The 12,650-nt window shown below is 44.2% G+C and overlaps 1 long non-coding RNA gene across 1 annotated transcript in view; it reads left to right on the top strand.

The window, feature by feature from the left end:
* Nucleotides 1–12,650, top strand: part of LOC146339792 (uncharacterized) — a 110,467-nt gene that overhangs the window by 95,310 nt on the left and 2,507 nt on the right. Inside the window, exon 3 of the long non-coding RNA XR_014784357.1 lies at nucleotides 10,289–10,336. This is a non-coding gene — a long non-coding RNA (uncharacterized LOC146339792). The remainder of the gene's footprint in view (nucleotides 1–10,288; nucleotides 10,337–12,650) is intronic.

Raw genomic sequence — 12,650 nt, 5'->3', positions numbered from 1 at the left:
TCAAAATTGGTGACCTCCTTCTTAATGCATATTCTAAAATGTTCAAATCTATTGGTCCATGTAATCTTTTAGGTCATTCTATTCCCAGAAAGTCCAACCTTTTGTCCCCAAAATCACCTCCCTCCTTGACGTAAAGTGTCAATTCCAAAATGGACCTAAACTCTTCTTCAGTTAATGGATCTTTTTATACTTTGGTCCTGCCTAGACACAGGGAGATCTAAAACGATATCAGCAATTCTGGACAAAGAGAAAGCCAAATCTGCAGCATCTGCATTTTCTATAACCTTTGACTGGTAACTTTCATACATATAAGGCCTCACATAATTCAAAGAGCAACAAAATATTTCTTATCAACATGTGTGTTGCCTCTAATAAGCTTCTAATACAATGGCTCTGTGCCTCTGTTTCCCTATTTGCCCCCTTAAACCCTATAGCATTGCCCCCACTTATAAGTACTATCACTTAAGCCCCCTTCAGCGTGCCATGTTAATAGGCTCTCACAGCCCTTAAATTCCCCTGCACCCCATAAGTTGTGCCCTCCATATATGCATATCCTTCATAGTATATCTATCCTAAATGAAAAAACCAAAGGGAACAAAATCCTTACCACACACACACACAGGGCTTCATCACACAACGCTAAAAATCCTGCAGTTTACCAGGGTTTCTGCTTCCAGAATCTTTGCGGGATTAGATTAGGCCAGTTCCACATGGCTTTAAAAAAAACTAAACTTCTCTGTGTTTCACTACAAAGCCACTAGGTGGCACTGTTGTTTTATTTGCAAAAAAAGTAACTTTAAACAGTATACCCACATTTATATCAACTCCATGGTGGGAGGAGGGAAAATGGCAGACTTTCATTGTCATGGAAAACAACACAATACAACTCACAAAGAGCGGGAGGTTCCCTGGAGAAGGGTTGCGTCATGTACAGGACCCACAAACTTCTGTGAGTAAGCAATCTCCATAGCAGGATAAAAGCCCTGTGTGAAGGAGCCCACACTCTTCCCACTTCTTGCGTGGAAACGACTTGCTTTTAATTATAAAGCAAAGAAAGGAGAATCAAAAGTGGGTGTTTTCCAGTGGAATCTTGTCAGCATTTATAACAACCATGTAGGTTCATTGTGTCTAAGGAAAAATAATACTGCAAATGAAAAAGGGCCAAATCAGGGGGGGTCATGACAAAAAGTACAGAGCAAAACATTTTCAAAACTGGAAATTGGAATTGGGAACAATTGCGCTCATTTCACATGCCAGCAAGGTGATGCTCAAAATCCTACAAGCTAGGCTTCAGCAGTATGCGAACCGAGAACTACCGGAAGTACAAGCTGGGTTTCGAAGAGGCAGAGGAACTAGAGATCAAATCGCCAACATTCGCTGGATCATGGAGAAAGCAAGAGAATTCCAGAAAAATGTCTATTTCTGCTTCATTGACTACGCTAAAGCCTTTGATTGTGTGGATCACAACAAACTGTGGCAAATTCGTAAAGTGACAGGAGTACCAGGCCACCTTACCTGTCTCCTGAGAAACCTGTACAGGAGTCAAGAAGCAACAGTAAGAACCAGACATGGAACAACCGACTGGTTCCAAATTGGGAAAGGAGTACGACAAGGCTGCATATTGTCACCCTGCTTATTTAACTTATATGCAGAGTACATCATGAGAAACGCCGGGTTGGATGAATCACAGGTCGGAATTAAGATTGCTGGGAGAATTATCAACAACCTCCAATATGCAGACGATACCACCCTAATGGCAGAAAGCGAAGAGGATCTCAAGAGCCTCTTGTTGAGGGTGAAAGAAGAGAGTGCAAAAGCTGGTTTGAAACTCAACATTAAAAAAACGAAGATCATGGCATCTGGCCCCATCACTTCCTGGCATATAGGAGGGGAAGAAATGGAAGCAGTGACAGATTTTACTTTCTTGGGCTCCAAGATCACCACAGACGGTGACTGTAGCCATGAAATTAAAAGACGCTTGCTCCTTGGGAGGAAAGCTATGGCACACCTAGACAGCATAGTAAGAAGCAGAGACATCACCTTGCCAACAAAGGTCCGTCTAATCAAAGCTATGGTTTTCCCAGTAGTAATGTATGGCTGTGAGAGCTGGACTATAAGGAAGGCTGAGGCCAAAGAATTGATGCTTTCGAACTGTGGTGCTGGAGAAGACTCTTACGAGTCCCCTGGACTGCAAGGAGGTCAAATCAGTCAATCCTAAAGGAAATCAACCCTGACTGCTCATTGGAAGGACAGATACTGAAGCTGAAGCTCAAATATTTTGGCCATCTAATGTGAAGAGAAAACTCTCTGGAAAAGACCCTGATGCTGGGAAAGACTGAAGGCAAAAGGAGAAAGGGATGGCAGAGGATGAGATGGCTAGATAGCATCACCGATGCAATGAATGAGCACGCTCCGGGAGAGAGCGCAGGACAGGAAGGCCTGGCGTGCTATGGTCCATGGGATCACGAAGAGTCGGACACGACAGAACACACAAGAGCTCTTTTTAAAGGTTTGAGAAATTCAGCTCAAATTCATTGCTGTTAGCTTCATGGAGGATTCACATAACCAAGGGTGTGTGGAGAGAGAATATTTTCCATCTGTAATTATTTTGTCTAGTCAACATAACTTGAATATTGAAGTGGAGAAATGGTCATCTGAGCACTCCACTATGGATTCAGTTTTCATTTAGTATAGTTCTACAACTGTTTTTTAAAAATGGGAGAGACAGGTTTTGCAGTGACATGCTGAGTCTGGAGCTGAGCTGATTGTGGTTGTGCGAACGAGGCTTCAGTCAGGATCACTATCTTTGCTCTGGGTTGGGATTGCCATAATGCAAGGTAAGCTTCAGAAGACAAAGGAAGCAGGTTGTGAGCTTATCAGAATCAGGGGTGGCTTTAGGGGTGGGCGGGCTGGGCATTTGCCTTGGGCACTGAGCTGAAGGAGGCACTGAGCTAAGCTTGTTGATTGTACTGTTAGCAGTGAGCTTGGGTGAAAAAAGCATTCGTGTTGCAATCCTACACTCACTTGCCTGGGAGTGAACTCAATGGGGCTTACCTCTGAGTAGACACATAAGATTGCACTGTAAGGGTGCAACCCCATGCAAGGTTAGACAGAAAAAAGTCCTTCAGCTCCCAGCATGCCCCAGCCAGCCATGCTAGTTGAGGCATGCTGGAAGTTGTAGGACTTTTTTTCTGTCAAAACATGCATAGGATTGCACCCTAAATGTCTTTAATTCCCCCCCACCATTCTTCTAGTTGCTTGGGTGCTATCTACAAAAATTAACTTCCTCCAATGAGATTTTTAAAAAATGGACCCAGATTTCCAGTTTGATGTCATATATTCTAGATTCAAATCAATGGAACACAGCTTTACCTTGCAAGGTTTTGCAAGTCATCCCAAAGAAAAAGAAATGCAAGAAAGCCAAGTGGCTGTCTGATGAGGCTTTACAAGTAGCTCACGAAAGAAGGGAAGCGAAAAGCAAGGGAGAAAGGGGAAGATATACCCAAATGAACGCAGAGTTCCAGAGAATAGCAAGGAGAGACAAGAAGGCCTTCTTAAATGAACAATGCAAAGAAATCGAGGAAAACAACAGAATGGGAAAGACTAGAGATCTCTTCAAGAAAATTGGAGATCTCAAGGGAACGTTTTGTGCAAAGACGGGCATGATAAAGGACAAAGAAGGCAGGGACCTAACAGAAGCAGATGAGATTAAGAAGAGGTGGCAAGAATACACAGAAGAACTATACAGGAAAGATCTGAATGTCCCTGATAGCCATGATAGTGCGGTCATTGAACTTGAGCCGGACATCCTAGAGAGTGAAGTCAAGTGGGCCTTAGGAAGCATTAGTAACAACAAAGCTAGTGGAGATGACAGTATTCCAGCTGAACTATTTAAAATCCTAAAAGATGATGCTGTTAAAGTGCTGCATTCAATATGTCAACAAATCTGGAACACTCAACAGTGGCCACAAGACTGGAAAAGGTCAGTTTACATTCCAATTCCAAAGAAGGGCAACGCCAAAGAGTGTTCAAACTACCGCACAATTGCGCTCATTTCACATGCCAGCAAGGTGATGCTCAAAATCCTACAAGCTAGGCTTCAGCAGTATGCGAACCGAGAACTACCGGAAGTACAAGCTGGGTTTCGAAGAGGCAGAGGAACTAGAGATCAAATTGCCAACATTCGCTGCATCATGGAGAAAGCAAGAGAATTCCAGAAAAACGTCTATTTCTGCTTCATTGACTACGCTAAAGCCTTTGATTGTGTGGATCACAACAAACTGTGGCAAATTCTTAAAGTGATGGGAGTACCAGACCACCTTACCTGTCTCCTGAGAAACCTGTACGAGGGTCAAGAAGCAACAGTAAGAACCAGACATGGAACAACCGATTGGTTCAAAATTGGGAAAGGAGTATGACAAGGCTGCATATTGTCACCCTGCTTATTTAACTTATATGCAGAGTACATCATGAGAAATGCCGGGTTGGATGAATCAGAGGTCGGAATTAAGATTGCTGGGAGAATTATCAACAACCTCCGATATGCAGACGATACCACCCTAATGGCAGAAAGCGAAGAGGATCTCAAGAGCCTCTTGTTGAGGGTGAAAGAGGAGAGTGCAAAAGCTGGGTTGAAACTCAACATTAAAAAAACTAAGATCATGGCATCTGGCCCCATCACTTCCTGGCATATAGAAGGGGAAGAAATGGAAGCAGTGACAGATTTTACTTTCTTGGGCTCCAAGATCACCGCAGACGGTGACTGTAGCCATGAAATTAAAAGACGCTTGCTCCTTGGGAGGAAAGCTATGGCCAACCTAGACAGCATAGTAAGAAGCAGAGACATCACCTTGCCGACAAAGGTCCGTCTAATCAAAGCTATGGTTTTCCCAGTAGTAATGTATGGCTGTGAGAGCTGGACTATAAGGAAGGCTGAGCGCCGAAGAATTGATGCTTTCGAACTGTGGTGCTGGAGAAGACTCTTACGAGTCCCCTGGACTGCAAGGAGGTCAAATCAGTCCATCCTAAAGGAAATCAACCCTGAGTGCTCATTGGAAGGACAGATACTGAAGCTGAAGCTCCAATATTTTGGCCAACTAATGCGAAGAGAAAACTCCCTGGAAAAGACCCTGATGCTGGGAAAGACTGAAGGCAAAAGGAGAAGGGGACGGCAGAGGATGAGATGGCTAGATAGCATCACGGATGCAATGAATATGAACTTGAGCACACTCCGGGAGAGAGCGCAGGACAGGAAGGCCTGGCGTGCTATGGTCCATGGGGTCACGAAGAGTCGGACACGACTGAACGACTGAACAACAACAACAAACAGGCCATACAATGTGGCAACACTGCAAAACTGACAGGAGAAGGTCACTGAACGCGTCCAGGGCATTCTTTATCCTAGCGCTGGCCCTAATCAGAATTGTTTCTAAATCTCCCTGGATGGATGGATGGATGGATGGATGGATGGATGGACGGACGGACGGACAGACAGACAGATAGATAAATAGATGTCTCTCATTACTTAAGATGTCCTCTCTATGGCCATCCTAGGCATAAATTCCTTGCCATCATTCTCCCGTGCCTGTCAAATAGACTACCCTTAGAACAGATATGTGTTCTTCTTTCTGGCACTGATGCTTTTACCACTGTCAAGGTAGCAAAATTTGCCTTGGCAGCAAGGAAAATACACGCCAAAGCCCAACCAGCCTAGTGGGGATGATTTTGTTGGATGTGTGAATTTATGTATATACAAATATGTGATTGTACTGTACTGTTTTTTTTCCTCCTTTTTAATATACATTGTGGTGGCCTATGGCTTTAAGCAATAAAGTATCTGTCCCTGAGTGTGAGAAACAGAAGTGTGAGAGTCTACAGATACTTGCCAAAGAATTGGGAATGCAGCTTGGCAGTGCTTTAAAAAAACAACAACAGACGGTTAAGTTGTGGCCATAGTGAATCAATCAATTTGGCAGATGAGGATGTGTGAATTATCCCTTCCTCAGCACCTTCTGGATCCTTTTGCAGGCCATAAACCACATGAGTAGGAGGGAACCACAAGTGCACACTTGTACAAGTTTGGCAACTGCCAATTTTCTGCTGCTGCTGCTGGCAAAACAACAGCTAATGGACTCGTGAAAATGACTATGCCAAGTGTGGGTATTAAATGGCCATGAAAACAGATGCTTTTCTCTGAGGACCATTGGAAGGACTATTCAAATTCTTAATTGGAAACCCATTAAAATCAGCAGAAGCTTTATATTGATCTCAGCAGGGTTTTAATGTGCATTTCTAATCACATCACTATTGTGACACTGTTTTTAAACACGGGGATTTGGAGCGATAAAACTCAGACTGATGAGGGATTCGGTTTTTTGTTTCTTTGGGGGTTTTTTTGGCCCAATGGCTCCTCTGAGGCTTTAGTGTAACAAGCCAACTACCATTCACAGTACTTTCCAAGAAAACCGACAGTGTTTCACCCAAACTGCCTGCTGGCAACACAGTTGGAATTAGGTTTCTTTGACAGATCTTAAGCTTCAGAGGGAAAAGGAATGTCCCATTGATATAATAATATCAGGCCAAGCAGAGTGCTCTGCTTGTGTAATCCAGTTTGAGCATAAATAACACATTATGGCCTTAGCATTATTTCCATGTGAAAGTGTCTACATTTGGCGGAGCCAAGAAAGTTATCCTGATTGACAGGTTTATAAATGGGTCGCTTGGAATGTGCATTATAGATTCAAAGAGCAGTGGAATCCACCTGGTGTTTAGGAAGGAAGGTCCTGGGAATCTGCCCACCGAAGGGGCCCTCTCCACCTCTATCACCCCTGCCTCCAGAGAAACAGTGGCAGATGGCTTTAGGAGACCACACTATACTTTTCTATTTTCCATAGATTCTCATCAGTACAACCAGCTGCCCTCTTCCATCCTGTCTCTTCTGGACTCACTGACACATTACACTTTTGGCAGGACAAGGACAAGTACCCAGTCTTCTGTCCTGTGATGGAGGGATTGACCATTAGACCCTTTGCACTGCAATCAGGCCTGCAAAACTTGTGATTCCCCTCTTAGTTAAACACAGACCAAAAGCCTGTAAGATGCTGGACAGTTTTGTGTTTTTGTGGGCTGCTATGTGTCGTTAGTGGTCTGGATTTGGCTTTGTGGGTGAAGAACATGTGTTTGCATTTGATCTCATTCTTCCCACCATACCTAACTCAGGGCAAAACAAACCTATTCCTTTTGTATTCTATTTCCCAACCATTTATGGTAACATTTCCTCTCAATTTCTTCCATTTGCCTCCCCCCGCCCCCCCAGGACACCTCTGATTACAAATGGCAGTGCATATGTAATCAGAGAAAGAAATGAATGGCGGCATATTGTCTGGTTAAAGATAACTGATAATGCAGCACTTTAGAAATCAGCTGGTTTTCTCCTGACTTGGGTTGTCATAGGCAGGATCCTACAAAAGTTCAGGATGCAGCAGGCCAGTTGGATGGAGAGACACAGACAGCCCTTGATGCTGAATGATGTCAGTGCAGTTACTATTGTGGCTGTAAAATAGTGACATAAGCTAGCACAGCCTTCCTCAACCTGGTGCCCTGAAGTTGTGTTGGACTGAGGCAGTGGTCTTGCTGGCTGGGAATTTTTGTTCTCTTTATTTACAATATTTATATACTGCTCCACATCAAAACATCTCAGAGTGGTGAACAGCAAAACACAGCATAAAAGAATAAAACACTGTGTTAAAACAATTAAAATATTTTAAAAAGAAACAAGTTCTCATAAGACCGAATTTAATAAACTGTGGCTGGTCACTCAAAGGAAGGCTTCCCAAAATCACAATGTCTTCAGGAGGCATCGGAAGCAACACAATGTTGGCGCCTGCCTGATCTCCAAAGGCAGAGAGTTCCACAGGAATGGGGCCAACACACTGAAGGCTCTTTTCCTGGTGGACTCCACGAAAAGGCTATGGGTCCATATGGAACCACCAGGAACATGCCCTCTGATGACCTCGGAGACTGGGCAGGTTGGTAAGGGAGAAGGCGCTCTCTCAGGTATCCTGGTCCCAAGTTGTTTAGGGCTTTGTACACTAGGACTAATACTTTAAACCTGGCCCGGCAGCAAATAGATAGCCAGTGCAGTTCCCTCAGCAAAGGAGTTGCATGCTGAAAAGGGCCAGCTCCCGACAACAGCCGAGCTGCTGCGCTCTGCACTGGCTCCAGCTTCCAGACCAGCCTTAATGGCAGCCCCACATAAAGCACATTGCAGTAATCCAGACTTGAGGTTACTAGTGCCTGTACCACCGTGGTCAAGCTATCCCTGGGAATGGTGAGAGTTGCAGTCCAACACATTTGGAGGGCACCGGATTGCAAAAGGCTAAGCTAGTATGAGAAGCACATATTTGGCCAAAGCCTCTGCAGATAAATCCAGAACCAAGAGCCAGTAAGCCTTACAGTGCATTTTAGATGTTTATCCAAACTTACATCAATGTGACATATTTTCTGCCAACCTCCAGCCTGTGGGCCTAGTTTGGCCCATGGAGCTTCACAACCCAATTGGCCCCTTCCCCTCCACAAGTCTTGCCCCCTGGCCTGGAAGCTTCTGGGAGCTTGGGATAGAGGATGGCAGAGTAATTCCCATGTTATCACCAATCTATGATCAGAGACAACAAGGGGATTTCCCTGTACAAGGCTTTTCCTCCAGATACAAAGGGAAGCATCGTGCAGGGGAATCCCTTTGTTATCTCTGATAATGACACGGGGATTCCCCTAGAGGAAGTGCTGAGCCTGACTGGGTGGGTTCTTGCAGGAGCTCCTGCAAGTGCCTGCTTTGCCCCTTCCCATGCTGCTCATGCCCTAATTGGGATGCAAGCAGAATGGAAAGGAGGCAGCGGCTGCATCCCTTTCTCCATGCATGGAGAGGCATGGAGTTCCGTGCTCATCTCTGCAGAGAGAAAGGAAAAGTGGGCTGTGCTCATGGGAGGGGATTTGGCCCTTTGACATCATGACTTGGGGTCAGATTGCCCCCTGGACTGGCTTGGTCCAGAAGGCAATCTGACTCCCAGATCAAAACAGGTTTCTCACTGCTGCTTTAAGGCTATCGACTGATTTGGGGTTGGATCCAGATTTGGTCATACTTAGTGTAGACCAACCTTCCCCAACCTCCCAAATGTTTAGGGCACCAAAACATCTGGAGGGCACCAAACTGGGGAAGTCTGGAGTAGACGCAGTGAAATCGGTCATGACAGACTTGTCCCATTGATTTCAACAGATCTTCTTTAAGTATGACTAAATATGGATCCAACTCTTTAAATTCATTGATAATCTGTTTTGTAATAAATTATGTGCTTTTTGTTTTTTAAAAGCCTCGGCCTGCTATGTTGTTTCACCCGTGAGATCAGATTTTGGGGGGAGGGAAGTAGAGCACCAACAGCAATGGCTCTGACTTAATGGAATATGAGCAGTTAGAGTTCTGACTGAAACTCGGAGCGGGTTCACCACCCCCACTGACATTGGAGCCACCGGCCTCCACTGAATATGCGTCTTAAAAGAGATCCACCTCTGCTCAAGCTGTCAACCCTTTGGAAAGCAATTCCAAAGGAGGGATTTTGGAAGATCTTTACAATTCATAGTCCTATCAGATCACTAAGAATATATTTTAAATCTGTTATCGGTGGTTTTATTGTGTGATGTCTTACATTTCTGTAAGCCAGTTTTGATCTACAGTACTGAAGTGAGATAAAATTAAATAAAAACAGTATGGTGTAGTGGCTAGTGTTGGACTGGGAGTCGGGAGATCCAGGTTTTAGTCCCTACTCGGCCATGGAAGCTCACTGGGCGACTTTGGGCAAGTCACTGTCTCTCAGCCCAGCCTACCTCAGAATGCAGAGAAGAAGGATTATGTACACTGCCTTGGGTTCCTTAAGTAGGAAAAAAAGGCAGGATATAAAAGTAATAAATAAATAAATAAATAAATATAGCTTAGTGTTATAGTGTTGTGCTACAGCCCCAACAAGTTTCATCTAATATTGTATCAACATCATAATTAATGAGCTGAACTTTTATAATTATATACATTACTGACCATAACAAAATGCCAGGCTGGTAATATTAATAAGCAAGTATGTTAGCAGTTTCTGTGCCTGTCTATATCTGAATTTGCTGTAAGGTGTATACTATTACTAGATCTGACAGGCATTATGTAAACAGTATTAGACTCTGCTTGCAAATCTTGAGTTTCACTTTACAGTCTTTACCAAGTAAATTGAATGGCTTTTCTAATTTACAGCTGGTAGGACGCCAAGCAGTTACCACACTGGAAATCCATAAACACTATGTAAGTATTTCTTTGCAGAGACTTTAAAAAACTACACTCTTGTTCATTTTGACATGTAATGGTTTGTGTAAATATTTTTCTCCAGTTCTGATCTGCAAGTTTCATCCCCTGAAGCAACTGAAATGAGCCTAGAAAGAAACCAGCACAATACCACAATTTGGCCCAGGCTTGTTTCAAGTTGGATTCAGATTTTCTGGAAAGGTTCATGAACTTAAAGGAACCTTTAGATTCATGTTGTCAACAGAAACCAGCACTTTTCACAGTGTCTGAGATTTCATAACAGGCTTGGGTATTTTTTTTCCACCTTACCTTTCTGAATTGATCAGGACATACCTCCAAAGCCAGAATCTCCACCAAGGTCTAGTCCAAGGAAATAAATAGTGCATACAAGTGAGCACTGAGAGCCTGTATGTGGTGTAGTCATTAGATTTATTGTATCATCCCATCTTCTTTCAAGGAGCTCGGGGTGGCACACATAGTTCTCTTTGGCCCTCTTCTTATCCCAGAAACAACCCTGGTTCGACTGAGAAATAGTGGCTGTACCAAGGTCAACCACAATCTCTATGGCCAAGCAAGGATATGAACCTTTGTCTCCTCAGTCCTAGCTGGGGTGCAGATTGTCAAATCAGGGGCGCAAATCCCACCCTCCTGGGGTCTCCATCCAGCCCTCCTGAGTTTCCCAGATAGCCATGCCTTCTTCCTGTGGCCCCACCCCCTTTCCACTGACTACCAATCATTTGGCAGTTTCCTGGCTTTTGTGCAATTTCCCCCTCCCCGCCCATTCTAAAAGGTTGAAATGCCTCTCCTAAGGCTGAGTTACTAGCAGTAAGAGTGTTAAGCTAAAATATGTGGTATCTTGGGCCGCACCACTTTTGCCTTGGGCCCCTCCCACCACTGGAGTGCAGCTCCTGAGGACGTCTCCAAAAAGTCTCCAAAATGGAATTAGGCCCTCAGGCTGAAAGAGATTCAACACCACTGCTTTAAGTGCATGTACTCAATCTACATCATCCATACTGGAATTTAACCAGAGTTCCTGCTTAACCCCTTCCTTCTGTCCCAGAGAGAATTATTTGCTTGTGACCCACTTCTCTGTATCACCAATTTAGTCAGGAGTTCAATTCAGCACCACCACCCACTTTCCCTTTGTATTTTGTACTACTGGCAAGATGGTGACCTCCAAAATGCTTCTCTGGGAGTCCATGTGACCTCCCTGCTAGGCCCTGTGTTGAACCTGGATGTGGGAAATGCAGAATGAAATCCTTGCTCAGTCATTAAAATCACTGGGTGGCCATAGGCAACCATGATATCTCTGCCTAACCTACTTTTCTGTTGTGAGGCTAAAATGCTGTGCCAAGCTTCTGGAAGGGAAGGTGGTATACAAATCAGATAAAACTCTGCGTGCGCTTTACATATTGGTTTGTTATCTGGTGCTCATTATGCTCAACAGTAGCACAGAAATGGACACCTACCATCTTGTCAGGAACAGGAAGGTAGCTTCTCAGGCTTGGAACTAAAATACAATCTCACCTGTACTGGGTACACGAAGAACATCCCCAAGGCAAAGAAAGCCAGAGGTAGTCCAAAGCTAACAGCAAGCAACTGGCATTAATTGTAGCCAGATAAGAATCCAAATAAGATTAAGGGCTCAACCCTATGCATATTTAGACATTAAAAAGGCCTACAAGTCCCAGCATTCCCCAGCCAGCCATGGATAGGATTGAGCCCTACAATCATTAGGTGGCTCATATAGGAGGAGGAAAAGGCAATTGGTTGATATCTATCATATGCTTTATGACAGAGGTGCAGAACCTCGCACCTGGGGGCCAACTCCGGCCTGCCTCAGATCCCAATCCAGACTCCCAGGTTCCCCAAATGATCAGTACTGATATTAATGTATGACTCACCCCCCATTCCACTTCATGGTGTATCTCTATATCATCCTATGCCTAAATATGTATGCGAAGGTGCAAACTCACAGGTCACTGATGTCAGTACCAGAATCATAGTACTGAAAGGTACCTTTGAGGTCATCTAGTCCAATGCCCCACTTAATGCAGACTCTACAATGCATGATATAACTATAGCATACCTGACAGATGGCTGTTCAGCCTCTGCTGAAATACCACAGGCAAAGGATAGCCTGCCACCTGCAGAGGCAGCTCTTACTGTTCCACTGGTTTTGGTGAACACAGCTGCCTCTCAGAATTCCCAATTGGAATAACAAGCTAGAAAGTTAATTAAGGGCTGGCTGGGGAATGCTATGAGGTCGGACTTTTTTTTGCTCTAAAGCAGCATAGGATTGCACCCTAAAATA

This window comes from Heloderma suspectum, chromosome 7 (assembly GCF_057233095.1).
Source record: "Heloderma suspectum isolate Gila_16-S chromosome 7, 16-S_ref, whole genome shotgun sequence".
Lineage (NCBI taxonomy): Eukaryota > Metazoa > Chordata > Lepidosauria > Squamata > Helodermatidae > Heloderma > Heloderma suspectum.
This window is presented reverse-complemented; position numbering and strand designations above follow the sequence as displayed.